An 18,270-nucleotide genomic window follows, 5' to 3' on the forward strand; every position below is an offset into this window, starting at 1 on the left:
TTGTCTTTCTGTGAGGCAGGAAGAACCACAGTAGCATGTAGCATCCCAGGAACAAATTGGTTACGGTCCAAAGAGTAAGCAGAGTTCTCTGCAGGGAGGATATGGAGAAAGCATTGCCTAAAAATAAGGTTAAGGCAGAGCCCGGGCAGCTCAGTGACCCGGTCCACACCTCTGCCTTCTGAACTGGAAACCAGAATGCAGACTTCTCAAGGTGGAATCGAGGCAGAAGTCCTAAAGATGAGCAGGCATTTGTCACATGACTTTTATTCAAGATGCTGCTCAGTGAGGAGAGCTAGGGAGCACAGAGTGAGCTGTGACAACTCGCTCTGTCCTATCTGCCCTTCATCAGCCATAGTCACTGGAAGGGGCCCGCTACCTGCCCCACAAACCTCCCTCCACACCTTCCAGCTCGGCTCTTGCCTCAGCCCTTTCCCAGCTCTGTTCTAGAATATGCCTTTTCCTTAGAGAATCAGCAAGCTCCCTGAAGGATTGGCCCCAGAAACCCTCAGGCTGAGGCTTCTCCATATCACTGAAACCCAGGCAGTCCAGTGAGAAAGGCTAAGAGCAAGATGTTGGCAGGTAACATTCTGAAACCACGACTGAAGGCTGAGTAGAACACCTCCTAGAAGCTGCACCAGGATCCAAGCAGGCAGTGTGGGTACCAGAGGTGCCCAGAGTTCTTGTCCATCCTGGAAGTGCAGTCCTAGCATCTCCCAGGACCCCACACAGCAGAGAATGAGTGTCAGCATGAGACTGTCACTTACCAGGAGGATCTTCTGCAGCCACAAAAGAAAAAAAAATGGTTCAGATGGGTTAAAGTGCAGGGAGACAGAACTTCTGGCTTTAGAGGGCTCCATCAGACACCAGTACAGAGCAACGCAAAGAGATGCGGTAGGCAGGCTCTCACTGAACACACATGAAGACCAGCACGCAGAAGACAATGTCTACAGTAAGAGCTGCTGCAGGCAGGCTCTCACTGAACACACACAAAGACCAGCACACAGGAGACAATGTTTACAGTCATATCCAAGGGAGGTGAACATGCCGAATCATCCATGTGCTCCCACAGAAAACACACAGGACATACAAGAACACTGAGACAAGCATACAGGCTTAGGTAGGAGTGGTTAGAATGGGACACTGTTTAGCTGTTTGACTCTTTCTAAGGTTTATTTCCTTTCCCAGCCCAGGTATTTAAAACTTTAACAGGTTAACTCTGGCAAGACAGGCAGCCAACCAGCGTATTTGACACAAAGAAAAGACAGGAACACAAGAGCTGTGGGAAAAATATTCTATTGTTCTCTGTCTTTAAACATACACACACACTGAGAGAGAGACAGAGACAGAGAGGCAGGGAAACTAGGAGACAGAGGAGGAGAATAATACCATCAACAGTAACACTCAAATAGACAGACTTCTTGAGAACTGAAAACAGGAAGAATACCTTTATTTCTGGAACCCTTGGAGCACTTAGGGGGAAAAGAGCCAAAAGCAAGTCTCAATAAAAACTGAGAAATAAACCCATGGTGGTCACCTCTCTGACTATTCAATAAAGCTTAACATTAATAAGAAATGATAAAATGTCCCAGGCTGTTAGACATTTAAAGACATATTCTTATAACCCCACTAAGTCAGAGAAAAGTAGGACTAGATTCAAGACACCCAGGTTGCAGACAGGCCCACAGGCACTGGGAAACTCAATCTGAAATGCTCTTGCTTTTATACAGAAAAGATAAAAATAAATAACCTGATAATTTATGAGATTGGAAAAAGCAAAAAAGTAAGTAAAACATAAAATTAAATTTAAAGTAAAATTGTAAGGAAATAAACGTATCAGAAAGGGGAATATCACAATTGATAACTAATACCCTCAAAAAAAAGAGATGAAATAAAAAGAGATTATGGGGAAGAATAAAATAGTCCCAAATCCATGACAAAATCCTGGAAAAATCCAGATAAACTAGGAGATTTTTCTAGAAAAATATGAATGCTAACATCGATGCAAAAATAATAGAAAACAAGAAGATACTGCTATCCTTAAAAGTGAAAGAAAGCACTTTCAAAAAGTACCTGCCAAGGGAGCTATCAAGCCAGGAGACTTTTTATTTGGAAGAAAGTTCTACAAGTCTTTAAAGAATAAATTATTTTTTGGTGCACAGGATAGAAGAAAAAAAAGATGAAAAATCTCCCCTTCATCTGTGACTAAGAAGCACAGAGGAGAGATGGAGGGAAGGGGAACATGCATAACTCTCACTCCTGAGTACAGATACAAAACTTGCAGATGAACAGACCTGGTGAGGTCCGGCTGGATCATTACAGAACATGAGGATGGCTCACCAGAGATAGCTAAGCATCACGAGCCAGGGAAGCTGTTCATACCTGTCATCGCAGTACGCTAGAGGCTGAGGCAGGAGCATTTCCACCAGTGTGATGTCAGCCTGGGCTACGTGGGATTCTGGCTCAAGGGAGAAAAGATGTTTGAGGGGTGGAGAGATGGTCCTGAGTTGGTCCTCCCCATCCACATCGGTATCCATGGGTTACAGAAACCAAACCCTGTTTCCCAGAATTGTGCAGCAAGTGATTTACCCACTGAACCATCTCACTGCCCCTCTCCCCTCAAAAGTCACTGTGCTTCAAAAGACGTTGCCAAGAATGGGAAGAGAACAATTGGTAGGATGGGAGGAAAATATTAGCAAATCCTACATCTGATAAGAAGCTGTATCTAGAATGTTAGAGAACCCACACAACTCGATTTTTTTTAAATACAACTTAAAAATGGGCAAAGGTGGCTGGAGAGATGGCTCATGAGTTAAGAATTTATACTACTCTTGCAGAGGACCCAGGTTCAATCTCCAGCACTCACATGGTCCCTCACAACCACCTATAACTCCAGTTCCAGAAATGAATCTGGTACCCTCTTCTGATCTCTGAGGACTCCTGTATGCACATGGTGTACATAAACTCACACAGAGATCCATAAATAAAACAATAAAATAAATCTTTGACAGTGGGCAATAGTCTTAAGATCACATTGCTGCAGGGAAGATACACAGCAGCCAATAAGATATAAAACATGGCCATTGCCCACCTCGTCATCAGAGAGATGTGAACCAAAACCACAATGAGAATCAGATAACACACTAGGGTGACTCTTCAGACAGGCAGGTAACACAGTGGCAGTGGCAGGGGCCGTGGGGAGAAGCTGGTGAGAATGTAAAACATGGCGAACACTGTGAAACATCCTGGCCATTCTGAAAAGAGGCAAGGAGTGCGTTCCATGTGACCCCTTCCCCCAGTCTACTCTTGACACACATCCTAGAAAAATGAGGATGATCCAAAAACAGGCACTAGAAAGTGCCAAGCAGCCTTTTTCGGAACGGCCACAAGGTGGACATAACTCAAAAGCATGTCTTCTGGAGAACGTTATCCACACAACATTTGGCAACATACTACCACCTGGATGAGCCCTGAAAACACGCTAAGCAAAAGAAGCCAATCACCAGAACATACACTGCATAGCTGCATTGGTATGAAATGAGACTGAAGGCCAAGTAGAGCTGGGGATGGCGGAGGCTACAGGGAGTGGGTACTCTTTCCTGCAGAGAGGGAAATACCCTAAAATGGATTATGGGGATACTGCTCAACTCTTTCACTATACGGGGAGGAAAGCCACCAAACTGCACACTTTAAATAAGGGCTTGTGTGGACATAGACATCTCAAAAAAAAACTTAGAAAAAAGGACAAATGATCAAACACAAGCTTAGAAGCTCACACTAAGAACATTGGAAATCTCAAGGACTTACTCTAAGCATGCAGGAACTGGGCGGCATGACACCTGAATGATGGCTCAGTGGCTCTGGGTGCTTCCTACACAAGCCTAAGTTCAATCCCCAGAACCACATGAAAAGTGCACACAGTGGGGGGCATCTGTAAACCCAGCAGTCCTATAGAGAGATGGAACCACACCAGAGAAGGACTCAGATGCTCATGGGTGAGCCTGGAGCTCACAGTGAAGCAGAAACAATAGAAATTCTAATTCAGCAAGGTGGAAGGCCAAGAAATAACTCCAAAAGTTGTATTTTGACCTCCACACATGTGGCCAACATGTGGCCTCTCCATGCCCCCCCCCACACACAATAAATTTTAAGAATTAATGGATAAAGTGGATATTATTTTGTTTTAACAGACAAACATTTGAGCACTAAACAGTGTCTAAAGCTTGTTGTATATGCAGCTTTTTAAATTTTATTTATTTATTTTGGTTTTTCAAGACAGGGTTTCTCTGTGTAACAGCCCTAGCTGTCCTGGAACTCACTCTGTAGACCAGGTATCCCTTGAATTCTCAGAGATCTGCCTGCCGTCCCTTCCATAGTGCTGGAACTAAAGGTGTGCTCCACCACCACCAGCTATACTCAGCTTCCTTAAGAACAACTTTTTGTTCATTTGTTTGAAACAGGATCTCTCAAAGTAGCCATGGAACTGGCTATATAAACCAGGTCGATATTGAACTCACAGAGATCTGCCTGCCTCTGCCTCCCCAGTGCCTAGCAAGAACATCTTTTGTTGCTGTTGTTATAATTTTGAGGCAAAGTCCCACATCTAGGAGGCTGGCCTTAAACTCACTGTATAGCAGAAGATAACCTGGAACTCCTGATCCTCCTGCCTCGCCCCTCCAAGTGCTATGTGGTTACAGATACCATCATGGCTGGCTTATACAGGGCCTGCCTGGAATGGAACCCAAGGTTCTGGGCATGCTGGGCTAGTGCTCTACCCACTGAGCTTCACCTCCAGCTTTGTCTATAATTCTTGTCTTATCATTCTCTCTGAACTACCCAAATGTATTTACAAGGTCATTAATGACTCGTGCCTCCAAAGGTCTAGTGAATGCCTTATGAGCCTCCCTACCACCCTGGTTATTAGCAGGCCACCGACTCCTCCTGTTGCCTTCCTCCCGTAAATGACTGGCAGCCCCTCCTCCCAATGCTCAGACCAGCTTTAGGCTTCTCTTCCTCATCCCCACAGGCAGCCCTCAGCAACTCTCAGTCCCAGCTCCAGAGCACATTCTGAATCTGCCATTCCCCACCTCCACCCTGTCACTGCTACTGCCATCAGGCCCTGTCCCCTCATATTGGTCCCCACTGGCCTCCAGTCTCTCTCCTCTTACTGCCCTGTCTCTAAATCCACTCCTACCACCACAACCCTATAATCTGTAAGTGGATCCTGGTCCTCAGAGTGCAAGGCCTTCTGATGTCTTGTCAGCGGACTGGGAATAAGCTAAAGCCTTTGCGAGAACCTCACAAGACTCAGGTCAGAGCCTGCAGCTCTCTTGCCAGCTCCCCACTTCCAGTAATATTAGGCTTCCTGGTCCCAAGTTTGTCTAACACTCCCTTGCCTTTCTCTTGAAGGGCCTCTGTCCTCCTGAGGGGAGGAGCCATCAGTGCCTACCACCTCCTCATAAGATCCCAACTACAAACCAAAGTATGTTTCCACCCAAGTTCACCCAGAGGAACAAGTGAGTGTCCTGGGATTACTCCAAGATCATGAATGAAACATGAGTTATCAAAGCAGCCACCCTGGAAAGTCCTTCACCCAGCGAGCATGATGGCTTCCTCATGGCCACATAGGCAACGGCCCTTCAGCTAACCTTCACAAGACTATATACTCTAGCACCTCCCAAGGCCCACAAAGCACTTGTGCAATTAGGGCAGAATCCAAATGGCTGAGACAGAGCACAGGACTCTCAGGTGAGGGTCCATTGACCCTCCCCACCTCCTCCTTCCATGAGGAAATGCCAACAGTCAAAAGCCCCATTCCTGATGGCCTCCTGCAGGCAGGCAAAGTTCATCTGATGAAGATGGCATCCAATTTGTTCAAATGGCTGAGTGTTGAGTTCTACACCATTGATCCAGGACCACGTCTTTCCCCTTAAAGTCTTCCTCCAATGCCCTCTCATCCGTTCTCTCCCGCTCTCTATGTACAGCCTCCTTCTGAGCAATTTCTACCCCCCTCAAAACTTGCTTTGTCTACACAGCGGTCATACTCACCAGACATAAGCTGTACCTCACTTAGGTCTTTATTTTTTTGGTGTCTTCCCATGGGGTCAGGGTCCCATAACCTTTGATCACATGACCAGTCTCAGATCTGTAGATTACTTCCTGGTAATAGCTTGCATCTCAGGAGATATGTGATGGGTATATGAGCTCTTAAACATTGGAGGAGAGAAACAAGCAGCTATCTTTGGTTTCAGATACAAAGAACAGATAACGTGTCATCAAATTATGTGTCTAAGGGATTGAAGGTGTGGCTCAGTTGATATAATGCTTGCCTAGTCTGTGTGAAGTTTTAGGTTTGTTCCCCAGCATTGCACAGAGCAGGTACGCTGATGCACGTCTGTAATCCAACAGCTGGAAGATGAAGGAATGAGGACCAGGAGTTCATGGTTATCCTCAGTTCCGGAGTGAACTTGAGGCTTGCCTAAGATCTATGAGACCTATCTAAAAAAGCAATGGTAATAAATGTTTAAGGAAGCATTTTGTCCAGCCAGTTCTTCTCCATCATAGAATAAGAAGATGGACTTTCAAGGGGCATAGAAGCAAGAACCAGAGGGTTATGATGGTTTCAGACAAATCATCCTAACTTCTCCTGCATTCATCCTCTATAAACTGTGGAATTTGGTATACAGCTAGCCAGAGGGCTCCAAGGAACTGTGCCAAGGCACTGGACAGGAAGCCACATAGATATAACAAAAGAAAGTCCTTGGCACTTCCTGTAGTCCTGTAGAGTGACATGGGACATTAGTGTTACACACTCCACAGCTAATCCTGCAGGTTAGGACAGGAGGGAGGGAGGATGGGCGGGAAGAAGAAAGAGGGAGACAGACAGACAGACAGACAGACCCAGGAGAGGAAGGACTAAGAGAAGATGGCAGAAAGCTCAATCTGATCCATGTGTCCCCAGTCAGAGCCCAGAGACGCCACGGTGGACTGGTACTGAGAACCAGGCCGCCCTCCCTGGAGAAATAACATTAAGGAAGGCCAAACCAGAATTTAGCCACCACCCCCCACTCTGGGGTGTGGAGGGGAAAAGTAAGCCCAAAGTGACTAAGTTTAAACCTAAAATGCCTAAGATTACCAGGGATTTTCTGCCATTAGGAAAAAATGAGAGCTCAAAAGGGAGATTAAGTTGACTTACAGAAAATAAAGTGATATTTTTAACACACTCACGGATACGACTTGAAAATATCATTCCTACCATTACCCCATCCTGGCTTCTGGGGAGTTATTTCAAGCAAGCCCGTTTCACCTGTCAAGGAAGTTCCAGAATCAGATAGCACAACCTTGAGGTGAACTATCCAGGTGTAGGCCAGGTGTGCCCCAGCAACTGAGTCTCCAACCCCCAAAAGGGAGGAAACTGGTCCTGTGGCCTCCAGTGCCAGTGTCCTTGACTTCATCTGGAAATAGCTAAGCATCAACCATGGACCACAGCAAAGAGGAGGAAGAAGCGTGAAGATTGGGTTCTAAAGTTTCATCTGAAGCTTGAGTCGGAGATCTGGCCATTGCTACTGTGACATCCCATGCCCGAGGTTCAAGGCCATTCCTCTTTCTACCAGTCAACAAAGTCAGTTTGATCAAGGCATAGACTGAAGCCTCTTGGATTTCCACTAACAGCCAACATTCAGTTGTTGAGGAATCAAAACTGGGCAACAAAGATAGTCAACCTAGAAGGCACCCCAGCTCTCCAAGGCCTGAGTTGGCAAGGTGAGATCCAGACCATCACCCCAGCGCCTCGTGTTTCTCATGACCATGGAAAGCAAAGCTTAGTGGAAATTCTAACTCTTCTTGTGAGGTCACACACACACACACACACACACACACACACACACACACACCATTGGGGATGGAACCCAGAGCCTTGAACATGCTAAGCACGTGCTCTATTACTGAATTATACACCCTCTTTACCTTATTTTTTATTTTGATGCAGGTCCTCACTAAGTTGCCTACACTAGTCTGGAACTATCGATTGTGACAACTCAACCTCCCAGTGACTGAGGTGACTTACGCTTCCTGCCACAGCTCCTGGACAGAGAGTCTCATCCCAGAACATCCACTTGAATCAAACAGAAGGGCTGCTGGCCAAGCTCATTCACCACCAAGGTTATAAAGCTAAGATGAGGTCATCAGGCAGAAGCACACCCCCTCTTCTAAGGGGAGCAATGGCTGCTGTTTATGAAACTAAGTGAATATCCCAGACGACACAGAAAGCTGTTCCTCTCTCAGAGAAATAATTTTCAGTCAGCCAGACAATAAAGTATTACGAAGCTCTGTATTGATGTTTAAGAAATAGTCTGAGCCTGGTATTGGTTGCTATGGTAACTGTTGCTGTTGACAGTGCCAACACCCTCAGTGTGGATACCCAATTTTGCTAACTCGGGTGTGACATCTTCACAGCTCAAATAACAACAGAATGTCAGTTTCCTGAAGTCTAAAAAACTAAGAACAATTTTCTCCTGACACACAATTACAAACACACATGCAACATATAAGTCCTCAGGCTGACACAGACCAGATATGACTTCAAACCTACCTCACCCTGTGCACAGTAAACCACTTGATACCCTCAAAACCACAAAGACAGATGCCCAAATCCTGCTACCAATGACTCAGAAGAACTCTACACACTCACGGCAAACATCAATCATTTCCAGCTTCCTGTTGATGCTCCCTGAATGCTAGCCTCCTTGTCTGTAGAAGGGTCCCTATGACATGCATCCTGCCTTCAGACTGGGACAGCAGAGGGCAAGAGAAGGAAGATCTGTAGCTCAAGTGCTGTATTGCTTTCCAAGGCCCAGTAAATACATACACATGAGCTTCGGCAAAGACAGGGCCTAGTTATCTGTCAGCCTCTTACAGACAGGAACCACATGAGCAGGGCACCTTTGGGGAACCCAGGCTTTCTGACCATATCAGTATGAGATTCCAGGGAACTGGACTTGCTGAGCATGTAAGTACAGGCCCAGAGGGAATGCAGGCTTGCTATATAACTTCCCCTGAAACTTTAGCTAACTTTTGTTTTGAGAAATGTGCCCCACATGGGTGAGGGGCATTCGTGGAACCCAAGCGTCTAGCCACAGGGGTGAGGGAACTGAGGGAGGCAGGCTGCTGACCACATGGGTGAGGGACCTGGGAGAAGTTGGGCTTTTGTCCACACGCATGAAGGGCCTGAAGAAACCCAGGTTTCTAGACACATGGGAGAGGGGCCTGAGGGAACTGGGCTGTTAGCCATTTCCAGACTCAGAAGTCTAAGTTGGACACAGCTTGGCTCCCTGAGGGTATCCTGCAGAAGGCCTGAGAGAATGGAATCTACTCGGTGGGCTGAGAGAAAGAAGATTCCAGATGAGTCTTCTATCCTGTGAAGAAAGCAATGAACATCTCTAATTCGGAATCTGTGGTGGTTCCAGAAGGGCCCCGGGGACGCGGGAGCTTACCTAACCTCCGTTCTGCTTGTGGAGACGGTTTTGCTTAACAAGAGTTCCAGCAATCTACTTAAGAGAAAAAGTATTTTTGAAGGCCTTCCCGGGACTGCAGAAGCATCCATCAAACTACAGACACTAATATTAGCTATCTTAAATTCAATTTAAAAGGGATTTGGGGGGAGCTCTCTCTGTGCCAAAGTCAACCCACTTTCTAGTTACCGTGTGCATTTTCATACGCAAAATCACGTTAACTTTTCAAATCTTTGTCAAACGTGTTACTCAGTTCTGATTTCCTGTGCCTCAGCTCCTGTAGAGATGTGTCAAAGGCACAGGGTGAAGGATGGAGCTTCACCAAGAGCGCCAAAGGAGCCCTGTGCCCAGCACAGAAGACTGCACAACTTCTAAGGTCCTTTTAACCCAGGCTAGGGAGTAGACCATGTGCCGGACCAAGAAGGGTAAGAAGGCATTATGTTAAATATTCATGAAAGCCTCTGGCCAGTAGGTTGTCAGGGAAAGCTGTGGATATCCCTCTAAGACAAAGAAGAATCTTTTTCTATGGAAGGACAAGTAGGTCCCTCGTGCCAGGGGAAAGGCCCCTTGGGCAGGAGGGTGGTAACAGAGTGAGGGCAGAAGCAAGGAGGGTTGGCTGGAAGGAGCTAGGGCTGCCTCCACCCTGATGGGGGCCTGGAGTTTGCCAGACGTTTCACCCCAGGCTGTCCCCCCTGCAGTGTGCACCGAGGGAGGAGGGGTGCACCCCCGAGGAGACCACAGGAATGCCAAGCAGGGGAAAGGCGCCCCGAGCCAAGGGCTCCAGCAACCAGGATCCAATATCGGCGGGGTGACTCCAGCCCCCGTAACAGGAGAGACCGTAAAGTATGTGCTGGGCTTCCCAACCCGCACACACAGCAAATAACCAATTACTCCAAATAGCTAACAGATTGCGGCTCTGACTTCCCTCCTCTCACCCCCACCCCACCCCATCCCTTCACTTGTCATTTGATGGGCGATTTGTATTTGTTCGGAGAAATCGAGAGAAAGAGTCACAAGGAAGACCCAAATGACACCAAGGACAGGCATCAGACACCGAGTCAGAGCTCACGGAGTCACGGAGATCAGCCTGCACCCACCCATAAAATGGACAACAGGGATATGGTTAATGGCAGAAGATTCTGTAACTTTCAAATGTCTGCAGTGATTCTACCTTCCCCAATACCATGAGTACATGTCCTCAGGAAACCTACACTTATCTTCCTAAGCGGCTCAGCTGATAGATACAGGAATAAGGTAAAACTAAGAATATGGAGTCCGGGGAGTCAGTAAAGTCTTGCAAGCATGAAGATCTAAGTTCAATCCCTAGAACCCAGATAAGAAGCTGAGCATAGCAGCACTGTAATCCTAGCGCTGCTGGAGACAGGAGGCTCTCTGGGGCTTGCTGGCTGGCCAGGCCAGCGTCAGGTTCAGTGAGAGGCTGTCTCAAAAGAAGAAGGGGGAGAATGGTTAAGAAATGTCTGACATAGACCTATGGCCTCCATATAACACACATGTGCATGCACACAAATACAGACACACATACACAATGAACATGGTTAACGTTAACTCTCAAGTTCAGAGGGGCAGCCTCGCAGCTCGCAGCTCGGAGACGAACTGCCGCTGGAAATGCTCCTCGCTTATGAGCGACGCCCCGTAACTGATTGCTCTGGTCAAAAAACATCTACTTCAAAGTCCTGGGATAAATTGCTGTCGAGACTCGTGAATCACAATAAGGCATTCTCTCAAAACTTGGAATTGAGGGAACTAAGGCTGTTTCTGGAGAAAGTGACCTTGAACTAACTGAGTGCTAGGTCAAGACAAGGAGAGGCAAAAATCACCTCAATAGGAAAGAACGTCCTCTCGTAGAGTCATACTTCTTAGTGAGAAGAACGTGCGGATAGAAAATAAAAAGCAAGTGAGAGAGAATGGGGAAAGAAGTCAGCCTTGAAAAGTGATAGTGTTTGCACAAGCATCATCAGAGAAGCAAGGCGCTAAGCAATAAAGCTGTCCCCCCTTTCAGAGATAAATGTGTCTGCCGTTCTTGGTCAGCTACCATGAAATTTCCTACCCACTTCTAAACACAAGTTGCCTCTCTACTTGTATAGCCAAATGGAGGCCATGAGCCAGACCAATGTCCGGGGTCTAGTGGACCAGGCACCCATTGTTCTCCCTGAAAATGCAAGCTAGGATTCTTCATGTGGACGTTTGAACAGGCTTAGGGGATGACACAAACTTTAGAATATCCTCAACCAACACTGTAGGAATTTTCCCCAAGTGAGATTCCTGCCCAGATGGCCTAGTGTAAAAAGTCAACCCTGCTTTGCTTAGGAAACTCTTACACAGAAATCCATTAGCTCTGACTTTGTTAGATAATGCTGGCTGCCATAGTAAACACACAATCTTCAGCTCACAGAAAAACCCATGGTGAGTGCCTGTGGTTCTGAGTTCCTTCTGATTTCTTTCACCCTGTTGGATTCCCAACTGGCAAAGTAAGACTCTAGAAACTCTAAACTGTCTCCATCTTTTGCTGATCTGAGTTGACTTTTAAAAAGGTCTGTATGTTCAGGGACAGACTCTACCTTGCTCCCAATGCTTTATGAGTGAGAACTTCAAGAACTGTAAGGCTATGCAAAGGACAGGATGATGGCATTGGGGGGTCGAAAGAAGGACAATGTGGGGACTGAGAAAAATGTTTCCCCGAGCCAAAGAGCCACGCCCAAAACAGAACAAATGGCTTTGTTCATGTTCGTGGGACGTTTGAGAAGATGCCACTGACGGGAATTCAGAGCGCTGGATCCTGGAGGAGAAATAACCTGCTTGATGGAAAACAGGACTGTCAGATTTCAAATTGAAACAGATTTTGATTTCCAACTAAAAGGCAAAGTAGACAACCGGAGAAGTCTCCCCAGCAAGCTTGTCACATCAATAGGCATCTTTAAAACCTTGATCCACTCTGGAGATGATGTGGGCATAAAGAAATTCTTTAGCAGCAAAAGAGAAAGGAAAAAAATCCGGAGAAATGAGGAGCCAAATGCATACTGACTAAGGGACCCCCAAAGCCATGGCTGAACATTTAGTTTGAAGTGAATCTGGGTTTGTAGTGTCTCCAGGCTTCTGGTAAAAGTAAACACACATCCTCTCTGGAAGAATGTGACTTCCATCCAGGCCTCAAAGAATTCTCAGATAAAGTTCCAAAGAGCATGAGTTCACAATCAAAAAATAGTACAACGCCATGAGGAACAAGACGCCGTGAGCCAGTGCCAGTGAGGATCAACCCTCTGCAGGAGCAGACCCGTGAGAACAGAAAGCAGAAGTGTCAGAAATAACATGTGAACCAGAGGACCCTCCAGCAAACAAAAGACAGACCAAGACCTTCAAAACTAAACAGACTGGAGAGAAAAGAACGTCCAAAAAAATACGTACATCTTGAGATGAAAAACTCAATAAACTGGGTTAAATATCAGATCAGAAACTAGTGCCATCAGATAGAAAGAAGATGGATCTTTAGAAATCGGCTTAAAAGTGACATCAAGAAACAAACACAGGGGCTGGAGGGATGACTCAGTGGTTAGGAGCATGCCCTGCTCTTACAGAGGACCCAGTTCACACAACAATCGGGACCTCCAATTCCAGCAGGATCCAATCCCTCTGGCTTCTCTGGGCACCTCCACTGGCATGTATATACCCACACACCGGTGTACACACATACACATATTTTTAAAATAAAACTTTTAAAAATTTTATTCCCAGGTCTGGAGAGATGCTCAGCAGTTAAGAGGGATCGCTGCTCTTTCGGAAGACCAAAGTTTGTTTCCCAGCACCCACATGGTATGATTCACAGCTGTCCATAACTCCAGTGCCCTCTTCTGGCCTCTGTAGGCACACACACACACACACACACACACACACACACACACACACACTTGCGCGCGCGCGCGCACAAATAAATAATAAAATAAACCTTTATAAAGAAGAAATTAATAGAGTAAACCGCAGTTTCTGCAGGACCCCTGGGTTGTCATAATCAGAAGATATTCAAGCCTTTACCTATGATTATGTATAACTTGCATATAACCTACACACCTTCTCCTGCATACTGTCAATCATCTCTATATTGCTTGTGATGCTCAGCATGAAGCAAATGACACGTAAATAGTTATTAAACTGCATTGCAGGAGGAAATGAATGTGTATGTCCCATGAGCATTTTTTAAACATTTTCAGACTGTGTTGTTTACATCTGCGGATGCAGAAGTCACAGATAAAGTGTCGGATGTAACAAGCAAATTTAGTTGGTACAAAGGACTGAGATGGTCCAAGGCGTGGCTCCTCAGAGCTCCAGAAGGAATGGAGGGAAGAACAAGGACGAGATAACACTTGAAGGGTTGACCATTGAGAACTCCCAAAACCAATGAGGATGGAAAAGCCTTCAGAGAGAGACATTGCTGATAGAAATGATGTCAGTGAAACTGGAGTCCTCAAAACAGGGTGAAATAAAAGTATTCTCAAACAATTACAAAGCAGGAAAGCCTAAAATAAACTGGTTCCCACATAAAAATTTCCACAGAGTCTACTTAAAGAAAAAGTAAGAGGGAGGAGGCTGCTACACAGAGAGAATAGTAAATTTAACATAGCTAAAAAACTGATTACTTAAAAAAAAAAAACAGGCTTCAATGTAGTTTACAAGATGAAACTAAAATGTTCAACAAACATTTCAGTGTGAAAATATTTGAAGAGAATTCAGTTCTTAATCATATTCTGGAAGAAGCTGCACATGTTAATTAAATTTAGATTTTGCTATCTCAAAAATGCAGGTTGAAATTATTGAATAAGGCCGGGCAGAGGTGGTTTACCCTTTTAATCCCAGCACTCAGGAGGCAGAGACAGGCGGATCTCTAAGTTTGAGGTCAACCTGGTCTACAGAGTGAGTTCCAGAACAGCCAGTACTACAGAGAGAAACCCTGTCTCAGAAAACACAACAACATTAAGTGAAGTTGGCATGTGGCACACCTATTGTCCCTTGACTCAGGAGACTGACAGGAGGACCTCCAGCAGGGCCAGCCTGGGCCACCTAGAGAGGGTGAGGACAGCAGATTCTTATATCTTAAAAAAGAGAGTCCGGGAGATATAACTCATTGCTAGAGTGTTAGCTTGGCAAGCTCAAGGCCCTGAATTCAATCCCCAATTCCAGGGGAGAGAAGGATGGATAAATAGAGGGAAGGAAAAAGGAAGCTCATAGAAGCACAAAGTAAGATGGCAAAAAAAATCAAATAATCAGTAAAAATTAACAGGCTGATACATTTTTAAAGAATAGATAATCCAGGTGGAGTGGTACATGTCTTTACTCCCAGGCCTCACGAGGCAGGGGCAGGTGAATCTCTGTGAGTCTGAAGCGAACCTGGTCTACTTAGCAAGTTCCAGGCCAGCCAGGATTGTATCCCTGTGTACTGTGTACAGTAAACTATAGATATAGATATAGATATAGATATATTATGAAATGTGTATAATATTTTATACGCACACAGCACAAACTGCTCTTCAATCCAAGTTAAGTTCCCAGCACCCATGTTAGGAGGCTCACAGCCACTGTAATTACAGCTTCTGGAGATCCAGTGCTCTCTTCTGGCCTCCACAGGTACCTGCATTTATCTGCACATACTCACATTCAGACTCACGCACAGCTTCTAAAATTAAACAAAACAAAGGAACCCAGGTTTTGGTAACACATTAACAAAGTGTCCTAAGTTGACATGTAGCCTGTAAAACACATTTGAAGGACACACATTCTTCAGGCATACACAAGCAAGTCATAAAAACGGACCTTTTCTTGGGCCATAAAGGTCACACCTAAGTATTATTACACACAGACTACACCCTCTGGACCACAGTAAAGCTAAGCTATGCCAGTATCAACAACAACAGAAAGATAGCTTGAAATATAATTTCGGAACTTCCAAAATGTTTTAAGACAACTCAGGTGTCAAAATGAAATAACAGAAATAAGAAAATATTCGGAACAGAAAAAATGGCACAAATACTGCTCACCAAGTCCTGTGGGAAACATAACACAATACTCAACAGGGAATTTTATAGCCTTGGATGTTTACATAGAGATTAAAAATACAATAAACACCCCGAAGAGGAGGAAGGAAATAATAAAAATATTAATCAGCAAGGAAATAAGGAAACAAAACAGAAGAACAACTCAAAAATTGATCCTTTGAAAATGATTAAAATAATCTGACAATGTGTAGCAAGAATAATAAAATAAAATCCCAGGAATAAAGGAGACACGGCTAGAGGGAGAAGAAAAACTAGAGAAATCAAGAGGGCATTACAAAAAAATTGCTATGCCAATATTTGGGGGGAGGGAAATGGATACATTCCTGTAAAATATAAATCACCAAAAGTGATTCACCTAGAAGCAGAAAATCTCAGAGGTCCTATAAAGATTCTTCAAATTACAACAGCAGTTTAAAATATCCCAAGAAGAATGCTGAGTCTAGACAGCTCTGCAAGTGAATTTGCCAAACACAGGCAATGATGATGCCAGGCTTGCTTTGTCTTCTTAGAGACCAGAGAAAGTTCACTCTCACCCAAGCTGCTTGTAAGATGACTATCACCCAGACTCCAAAGGCTGGAGGGCATAAAGGAAGACACCTCAAGCTGTTCTCATTTACCAGAACTGAGGCCAAAATCCCAGCACTCACGAAGCAGAAGCAGGCAGCTCTCTGTGAGTTCCAGGACAGCTAGGGCTACATAAGAAAAAAAGAATCAAAGGCAGACAGAACTAAACATCTGCAGATGGAATCTGGCAACAGAAAAAGAAAGAAATGTCGTGGCCAGGTTGCTATGTTTCAGACCTGTGAAGTTGTTTAAGAACTGAAAAGAAAGGAAAATAAGTGGAAGTGATTCGGGAACAGGTCAAAGGAGGAAAATCACAGGACCATTTCCACAGCTACATGAAAAGCGTTTAGTAAAACAGCATTCCTGAGAACAAATGTTAACTATCAAGATGTCACTCAGCTCGTCTGTTCCATACCCCTTGATGAGCTGACACAAATAGGAACAGGAAAGAATACTTTCAATAATCAATCACACAAAACACCCCCCTAGAGGTCCTAGCCAGTGTGCAAGAAGTCAGGAAAAAGAAACACTAAAGATAAAAAACACAAAAGAAGAAAAGTGATTAGTCACAAATTACATAACTGCCTAAAACTCAGAACACTTGAGTCAGGAGAAACGATAAGAGTCTTAGTAAAGGTTTTGAAAATAAGACCAGCATATATGAGGGACGATTTCATTCACATATAAATAACAACTTACTGGAAAATGTGCCCCTAAAGAACAAGAAACAGGGCCGGCCTGGATATGTATCGGCAGATGAACAGGTAATGAAATTGTGGTGCATCTACGTGATGGAGCTTTATTCGGCTACAAAGGAAAGCAAAATTGCTTTTGGGAAAATGGATGAGTCTAAAAAGTATAGTATTAAGCGAGGTGATTAAAAATCAGAAGGGGGGGAAGCACGTTCTCCTTCATATACATATGCATATGTACACACACACACACACACACACAGAGAGAGAGAGAGAGAGAGAGAGAGAGAGAGAGAGAGAGAGAGAGAGAGAGAGATACTGCAGAGACTGTCCGTCCAGCAGCAGAGGCAGCAGCGGCAGGTGTAGAAGACACATGGAGAGCTAGTGAAACTGGTATCAAAGCCGAATTAAGGCAGCCCAAGGGCACACCAGCAAAGGTGCAGAAATTCTAAATAAGAATCAGCAAGTCTAACTCAAAGGTCTATGAGAGGATTTCTCTTGCCTGGGGTGGACAGACACGTTCCACAGTCTGTCCCACAAAGGCCAGCGCCAGCTGAAGGCCGGCAGCTGCTCTTGCAAACCCTCAGTGGTTCCCGGCAAGCAAGCTGTGTGTGTGACCACAGTCAACTGTGTCTGCTTCCAACCTCCTCACGCCAGCTGCACTAACAATGTAATGACACAAATATGACCAAAAAAACTATAAAATTTGGATTTAATGCTCTCAGCCTTTTTAAAAAAAAAAAAGTACAAACAAAATGGCATGAAGATGCCAGACAGATCTTAAATTTTCAGAGAACCCCACACTCAGATGTTTCCGTAGCATCATTACACTCTTCTCAAAGATCAATAAACTAAAGGCTAAAAATCACAGATATTACATGTTGATTGTGGTTTGAAATGCAAGGATTACAGCCCCTCCATTCAGCACATCCGGAGCCAGAGAGCTCGGCTGTGTCAGATGACTGGAAGATGAGCGTGCACACTGTGGGAGCCTGAATACCAGTGTTCAGTATGCAGAGGCCTAATGATCCGGTCTCACCAGCTTATCCAGCCAGCTGACCTCCTGCTTGTCTTAGAGAGGAGGGTTTCAGCCTGAGTAAGCTAGGATCCCTTGACAGATGGCAACCTTAAATTTACCCCAGGAACATGGGGCCGTTGCTCTTTATGTTATCAGAATAACATAAAGAAAAGCATTGTCTTGATAAATACCAAATGATACTGATAAGATTAAACACTTAGACTTGTTTTTCCTTGCGGGGGTGGGGGATGCACATGTGTGCGCAGGTTCACACGGCCATGTGCTCACGTGCAGGCTGAAGAAACACGTCGTGTGCCCTGCTCTGCCACCCTCCACCTCATTGTCTTGACACGGGGTCTCTCACTGAAGCTGGAGCTGAGCTGGCAGCCAGCCAGCACCCAGGGAATCGTCTTGTCTCTGCTGGCCAC

General features: G+C 45.1%; 1 protein-coding gene across 18 annotated transcripts in view; it reads right to left on the minus strand.

Moving 5' to 3' along the window:
- Positions 1 to 18,270, minus strand: part of Dysf (dysferlin) — a 197,870-nt gene that overhangs the window by 34,262 nt on the left and 145,338 nt on the right. The window lies entirely within an intron of this gene.

The sequence above is a fragment of the Alexandromys fortis genome, unplaced genomic scaffold, assembly GCF_014885135.2.
Source record: "Alexandromys fortis isolate MF-2015 unplaced genomic scaffold, M_Fortis_MF-2015_v1.1 scaffold_158, whole genome shotgun sequence".
Classification (NCBI taxonomy): domain Eukaryota; kingdom Metazoa; phylum Chordata; class Mammalia; order Rodentia; family Cricetidae; genus Alexandromys; species Alexandromys fortis.